Genomic DNA, 8,231 nt, shown 5'->3' with positions numbered 1-8,231 from the left:
TTGGGTTTATGATCCATAATCCTGATGAGGCTGCTGATCCAATTCTGTAACATTCATTGAGCCAACTTAGTGATAATCAAGTAATGACACATGACTCAAAAAATTGAAATTCCAGACTCATCAATTCTTCAGGCCCAATCCCATAAACCATGATATTCAATTGGGTTTCATACCAGAGTACGTTTAAGTTAATGTTTGTGCTCAAATGCTAACTTAAACTGCAATATCTTTGGCCCATAAACCTTTTCAAACAGTGGCGTTTAAGTTGCAGTTTAAGCTTAAACTGCAACTTAAACGCCAGACACTTCCAGTGATGCCTTTTGTGGAAGCACGTTTAAGTTCCAGTTTAAGCTTAAACAGGAACTTAAACGTTGGACACTCCTGGAGGTGGTATAACTCAAGCACATTTAAGCTTCAGTTTAAGGTTAAACTGAAGCTTAAACGTGGAAATGGAAGAAAGCAACCCTGGAGGGTAAAGTAGTCGAACACGTTTAAGCTTCATTTTAAGGTTAAACTGAAGCTTAAACGTGGAAACGGAAGAAAGCAACCCTGGAGTGTGGAATGGTCGAACACGTTTAAGCTCCAGTTTAAGCATAAACTGGAGCTTAAACGCGGAAATGAAGAAAGCAACCCTGGAGGAGAATTTTGGTCGAACACGTTTAAGCTCCAGTTTAAGGTTAAACTGGAGCTTAAACGTTATTGATTTTGTTGCTTCCTTGCCTAGCCTCTTCTTCCCTGAAATCATCCAAACAACTGCATCAAAGTCTTGCAAAATTTCATGAGAAATCTTCCATTCATAGCATTCAAGTAATATAATTAAAAACTCATGGAATTTGCATCAAAATCATACTGTTTAGATGGTTCATTGCTTTGTTATTCATTTAACCATTCTTGGTTACTTTAAGCTCAAGAAAATGCATAAAACAACTAAAACTAACAGAAAAATGCTAGTGAAACTAGCCTAAGATGCCTTGGCATCAATTATTCGAGGCGGGGAACCCAAATTTGTGGGAGAGTTCGACTTGGGTCCCCTGGTCGCTTTCGATTATTACGCCTGCACCACTTCCCATTTTATTTGAGGATCCGTCCACGTATAGATTCCATTTTGTAGGGACTTCCGATGTGTCCGTAAATTCCGCAATGAAGTCGGCCAGGTATTGAGATTTGATGGCAGTCCGAGCTTCGTATAGAAGGTCGAATTCGGATAACTCGACTGCCCATTGCAAGATTTTGCCTGCCAAGTCTGTTTTCTGTAAGATTCTTTTTATGGGCTGGTTGGTCCGAACTTTAATGGTGTGAGACTGGAAATATGGGCGAAGTCGTCAAGATGTTACTATGAGAGCGTAAGCGAACTTTTCTATTTTTTGGTAGTTCAACTCGGATCCTTGTAATGCTTTCCTGATAAAGTATATGGGTTGTTGCCCATTGTTGTCTTCTCGGACCAGTGCTGAGGCTATTGCCCGACTTTCCACTGCGAGGTACAAGATGAGTGGTTCCCCTTCCCCTGGCCGACTCAATATAGGTGGCTGCCCCAGAATTTTTTTGAAGTCTTGGAAGGCTTGCTCGCATTCAACTGTCCATTCCAACTCCTTTTCCTTCCTTAGAGTGGCGTAGAAGGGGAGAGATCTTATTGCGGATCCCGCCAGGAATCTGGACAAGGCTGCCAGCCGCCCGTTGAGTTGTTGTACCTCTTTGATGCAAGTCGTGCTTTTCATGTCAAGTACGGCCCTGCACTTGTCCGGGTTTGCCTCGATTCCTCTTTGTGTGATCATAAAACCCAAGAATTTACCAGCTTCTACTGTGAAGGTACATTATGTGGGATTGAGTCACACGCCGTGTTGTCTTATGGTGTTGAATACTTGTGTCAGGTCGGATAATAACATCTCTTTGTTTTATATCTTCACTAGCATGTTGTCTACGTAGACCTCTGGTGGACGAAATTGTGATCACATCAATGTAGTATTCTTTGTTGTTGTATGGAATCATTATTGTGGCTCTTGGCTATGTGTGGACACAACTCTGTTCAACTTAACCAGCAAGTGTACTGGGTCATCCAAGTAATACCTTACGTGAGTAAGGGTCGATCCCACAGAGATTGTTGGTATGAAGCAAGCTATGGTCACCTTGTAAATCTCAGTTAGGCAGATTAAATGGTTTTGGATTTCGAAAATTAATAATAAATAGAAAATAAAAAGGGATAGAAATACTTATGTAGATCAATAGTGGGAATTTCAGATAGGCGTATGGAGATGCTGTGCTCCTCTCGAATCTCTACTTTTTATTACATTCATCTAATCCTTCTTACTCCTTTCCATGGCAAGCTGTATGTAGGGCATCACCATCATCAATGGATACTTTTAATCCTCTCGGGAAAATGGTCCTATGCGCTGTCACTGCACGGCTAATCGTCTGGAGGCATCACCCTTGTTGATAGCTACATCCCATCCTCTCAGTGAAAATGGTCCAAATGCTCTGTCACAGCACGGCTAATCATATATCGGTTCTCAATCAGGTTGGAGTAGAATCCATTGATTCTTTTGCGTTTGTCATCACGCCCAGCCTTCAGGAGTTTGAAGCTCGTCACAGTCATTCAATACCAGAATCCTACTCAGAATACCACAGACAAGGTCAGACTTTCCGGATTCCCAGGATCCTACTCGAAATACCACAGACAAGGTTAGACTTTCCGGATCCTCATGAATGCCGCCATCTATCTAGCTTATACCATGAAGATTCTGTTGGGGAATCTAAGAGATATGCGCCCGGCCTAAAGTAGAACGAAAGTGGTTGTCAGTCACGCGCGTTCATAGGTGAGAATGATGATGAGTGTCACGGATCATCACATTCATCAAAGTGTTGTGCAACGTATATCATGGAATAAAAATAAAAAGTAATAGTAATTGTATTGAAACTTGAGGTACAGCAGAGCTCCACACCCTTAATCTATGGTGTGTAGAAACTCCACTGTTGAAAATACATAAGTGAAAGGTTCAGGCATGGCTGAATGGCCAGCCCCCTAAAACGTGCTCAATGGCCTCCTAAGATGAAGAATAAAACAAAACTGAGACCAGAGATGAAACGTGGTCAAAAGACGACTAATACAATAGTAAAAAGTCTTATTTATACTAAACTAGCTACTAGGGTTTACATGAGTAAATAATTGATGCATAAATCCACTTCCGGGGCCCACTTGGTGTATGTTTGGGCTGAGCTTGATCTATCCACGAGCTGAGGCTTCTCTTGGAGTTGAACTCCAAGTTATAACGTGTTTTGGGCGTTCAACTCCGGATCATGACGTGTTTCTGCCGTTTAACTCCAGACAGCAGCATGTACTTGGCGTTCAACGCCATGTTACGTCGTCAATTTCCCGCGTTCTTGAGACCGAAGGGCATAACAATGTAGCAGTAATTTGCCTTTGGGGTTAAGAAAGAGTTTTTTCTTGGTCGGGTGGGTACATTGGGATTTGGTTATATCCCGAGTATGCGTTCATAAAGGAGAGGTATTTGTATCCGGAGGAGGCATCTACTAGTGCGTCGATGTTTGGGAGCAGATAAGGATCTTTCGAGCAAGCTTTGTTGAGATCGGTATAGTCAGTGCACATTCTCCACTTCCCATTTGACTTTTTTCACTAAAACGACATTAGCAATCCATAGCGGGTATTTGACTTCTCTTATGAAGCCTGCATCCAGTAGAGCTCGTACCTATTCTTCCATCGCTTGAGAGCATTCTGGTCCTAGCTTTCTGCGCCTTTGTTGTACCAGGCGAGATCCTGGGTAGACTGCTAGCTTGTGGCACATTAATTTAGGATCTATGCTTGGCATGTCTGTGGCCTTCCACACAAAGATGTCGGCGTTGTCGCGTAGGAACTATATGAGTGATTCTTTCATGTCCCCTTTTAGAAGTGTGCCGATGTTGGTTATTTGGTCCGGGGTGTTCCTGATCTGGATTGTCTCTATTTCTCCTTCAGGTTGTGGGCGGAGTTTCTCTCGCCTCCGAACTCCACCGAGCTCGATTGTGAGGAATTCTTCTCCTCTGCCACTGAGGTTTAGACTTTTGTTTTAATAGCGACGTGCCATTTTTTGGTCTGCTTTTACTGTGGCTATTCCTTCTGTCGTTGGGAACTTCATGCATAGATGTGGAGTCGAGACTATTGCGCTGAGTTGATTTAACGTTGTCCAACCTATTAGGGCATTGTAGGCTGAGCATACATCAACGACGATGTGTAACGACCCAACTTCCAGAACGTCATGATCGTACCGAAAGTAAGGTGTTATCAACCTGCTTTCCTTTATTAACTATTTACTATTGAGCCTTTAGTTCAATATCGCGATTTTGTTTTAGTAAAAATACCAGAAAATTTTGTTTTTATTTATCAAATCATATAACAAGCATCACCAAGTAATAATAATCACATAATTATTAATAATAATATCTGTCATACAAAAGATTTCAAATAAAACTCACATACAAATCCTATCCCTCTTTATAAAATAAAAATGTTAAGCAACAAGGGCGAGGGAACTTCTATGAAAATAACTCAAGTCATAAACTTAACCCATAAATAAGATCTATAATCGCCTGCAGCTTCAAACGGAGTCTTCGAACCTGTGTCACTGAAAGGGTGGAAGAATTTTGGGGTGAGAACAAACCACACATTCTCAGTAGGGAATGGGAATGCCGCAAAAGTAATAATTAACATGCAAATAATTAACTTTGCTTAATAAACCATCTTTGTCAAACCCCTTTGAAATACTTTTTAATCTTACTTTAGATAAATAATTGCTTTCTTTAAATTTCTAAACCCAAAATAGATCTCAATCGCAAAATTGGTCATTTTAAATATTTTTCAGCCACATAATTAATTCTTAGTCATAACAACAGATATTAATCATCTCTATCCATTCACAAACTACTAGCACAAGTAAGAAACTCAATTCAACATACAAACAAATCACAATAAGACAAACAACACAATCACAGAGAAGTATTACAGGCAAACACAACCAAATGTAAATGCACAACCAATATGATGCATGTCTGTCCTAAGCAGGCCATGAGCACACGTGTCGCTTTACACCCTGTAGCCCGACATTACCTAAGAACAAGTCTCAGATATGGCTTCCCTTTGTGTCCTTAGTGCATATGTGTCGGTGGTAAGAATACCACTCCTTCGTGACTACCGGCAGTCGACGCAAAGCCCGACCCCATAATATACGCACAAGGGGAAACAGTGATCCTCGGTTCGTGGGCGTCCCCGAGATCATTTCACAAACAAAACAGAGATCTTCAGTTCGTGGGTTATTCCTCGAGATCAATACACAATAACATAGTAATCTTCAGTTCAGGGTTATACCCGAGATCAATATACAGCAAACAATGATCTTCAGTTTGTGGGTCATACCCGAGATCAACATATAGCAATTCATGGGTTGTTCCTGTAATCAATGATTATCAATCCGTGGGTTTTTCCCGCTTATAAAACAAATAACAATTTATAGGTTTCCCCGAGATCAATGATCATTCAGTTTGTGGGTACTTCCTGAATTTAACCAATTATCAGTTCATAGGTTTCCCCTGTAGTTAAACAACTAACAGCGCGTAGGGTATTCCCGCCTTTTATCGTTTTTCATTATTCTTTCTCAATCTTAACAATCCACAAACCAAACACGGTGAATTCAAATAGGATAACAGTAAAAATTCTGGAAACTCCATGCTAACTCAAATTGAAGCAAGGGCCAGAATGCCTTACCTCAATTAGACAATAATAACAGAATGAGGAAACGGCGGCAGCAGGAACGGCCGCCTAGGGGTGATGGCGATGCGGCTCCACCACCAGTGACCAAGAAGCACAGTAGAGGTGTTTACCCTACTCAACGGCGTTCTCTCCCTCAACTGTCCTTCCTCCACTCATGAGCTCCTCTCTTGGCGGACCAGAGAAGCACAAACGAAGCTCCATCGTGACTCTCTGCTTTGGACGGTGACGCACAGCAGTGAGACCCGGCGGCGGCGACGCTATGGCTCAGCAACGGTGGCGCAAACGGCAACGCGAACAGCTCGCCTTCCACCTCGCGCCACTCCACCTCTATCTCCCTCAAACCCAACGTCGTTCTCCCTTGCTCCTTCGAGCTTGATGGCAAGGGACCCACGGCGACGCGGCGGGTTGCGCTCCTCCAGCATCACGCCTTCTCCCTCCTCCCCTTAGTGACAGTGGCGCGACTCATGGTTCCATGGACGGCGGCGACAAAGCCCTCAGTAGCAGCGATCCTGGGTTCAACAACTGCACTCTCTGTTGATCTCTTTTTCCCTCAAACATGGCAACGACTGCGACGGCGGCACCCAACCCGCCGGCACCATCCTTTTCTCCTTCTTCCTCTCTTGTCCGTGTGTGAGTTTGAGTAGGGCTGAGTGTGTTACGCTGAAGAGGATGAAAGAGGGGTGGGGAGCGGCTGAGGCAAAAGGGTTTAGGGTTAGGTTTCTGATTAGGAACTTAGGGTTTCCAATTTGGGAAATTAGGGATTTTGAGTTGATTTGGGAATTTAGGTTTAGGAATTAGGGATTTTATAAAAGAATATGGATAGATATGAATAGATATTTGGAGGATAGGATAATTTTAAAATCAAATGTACTCTATTAAAAATATTTAGAAACATTATTTATCAACATATTGCTAAGTTTAATCAATTATTTCTAATTTACATTATAAAATGAACAAGTTAATTATATTTTGTAAAGTACAATTTAAATTCAAATATCAATTTTCTAGATTAAATCATACAAATCTCTATTATTTTTCTATCTCTGAAACTTTAATTTCAATTTATAAAGTAATTAATCATAATAAAAATTGTACATAAACATTAATTAACTTAAACTTAAAGTATTTATAAATATCAATCTAATCATTTCTAATAAAATAATTTCTAGGAGTTCGAATTAATAACATAATTCATTCAAAATAGAACTTATTTAAATTAAATTATACAATGCTTTCTTATTTTTCAATTATCAAAATTATAATTTCAATTATACCAAATATCTAATAAAGATTATATAAAAATTCTAATTAATTTAAACTTCAATTATCATGAAACTTCTTTTAATTACCTTTAGTAAAATAATTTTCTTAAAATAAAATTATCAACAAATAAAATAAATCACAAATAACTAATTATCTAATTTTCAAAAACTAGGGTTGTTACATTCTACCCACCTTAGAAAAATTTTCGTCCTCGAAAATTGTTAGAATAAAATAAGTTTAAACTGAAATCAAAGAAAACAGAATATACGAACCGAAGTATAGGCATTGTCAAGAATGGATATTCAAAGAGTTACGTAAGCAATCAGATTTATAGGCAAGGAAAGGTATACAAGAATGACAAAATATGGTTGGGAAACAAGCAAATCACATTCTAAGAAGGAAATTCAAACTAGAGAATTCCAATGAAAGCAACGAAGAAAAAGATAGCACGAGTTCATGTGGCACGAATAAAGATTATACGTCGAATCGAAGCTAACTTCATAACCTCTAACGCTCCCAAACCCCGTAAATCGCATTACCTATTCTTCTATTTTGTCTATGATAACCCATTAGTGTTCCCATACACATAAATCATTAGTATTAAGTTGGCCAGACCTAATACCATGAGGAATGCAATGGTAAACTAACAGCGTTGATCATCAGACAGTCATGCATATACAACTCAAAATCTTGTTATCAGAACAAGTCACAAAGCATGACAGACACTCAGAGTATGCAGTGAAGCATAGTCAGTCCATTCCCAAGGCTCTAACAGGAACAAACTGCTCTGATACCATATTGTAACGACCCAACATCCAGAACGTCATGATCGTACCGAAAGTAAGGTGTTATCAACCTGCTTTCCTTTATTAACTATTTACTATTGAGCCTTTAGTTCAATATCGCGATTTTGTTTTAGTAAAAATACCAGAAAATTTTGTTTTTATTTATCAAATCATATAACAAGCATCACCAAGTAATAATAATCACATAATTATTAATAATAATATCTGTCATACAAAAGATTTCAAATAAAACTCACATACAAATCCTATCCCTCTTTATAAAATAAAAATGTTAAGCAACAAGGGCGAGGGAACTTCTATGAAAATAACTCAAGTCATAAACTTAACCCATAAATAAGATCTATAATCGCCTGCAGCTTCAAACGGAGTCTTCGAACCTGTGTCACTGAAAGGGTGGAAGATTTTGG

General features: G+C 39.6%; 1 long non-coding RNA gene across 2 annotated transcripts in view; it reads right to left on the bottom strand.

Annotated features, from left to right (window-relative positions):
* Positions 1 to 2,024: 2,024 nt before the first annotated feature.
* The window catches only part of LOC107484446 (uncharacterized), an 11,370-nt gene continuing 5,163 nt past the window's right edge, over positions 2,025 to 8,231 (bottom strand). Inside the window, exon 3 of one of the 2 annotated variants that reach the window (XR_008008484.1) lies at positions 2,025 to 4,613. This is a non-coding gene — a long non-coding RNA (uncharacterized LOC107484446). Of the gene's footprint in view, positions 4,614 to 7,082; positions 8,210 to 8,231 lie in introns of those variants that run through there. The other variant, XR_008008483.1, reaches the window with a different exon arrangement.

Source organism: Arachis duranensis, chromosome 4 (assembly GCF_000817695.3).
Source record: "Arachis duranensis cultivar V14167 chromosome 4, aradu.V14167.gnm2.J7QH, whole genome shotgun sequence".
Lineage (NCBI taxonomy): Eukaryota > Viridiplantae > Streptophyta > Magnoliopsida > Fabales > Fabaceae > Arachis > Arachis duranensis.
This window is presented reverse-complemented; position numbering and strand designations above follow the sequence as displayed.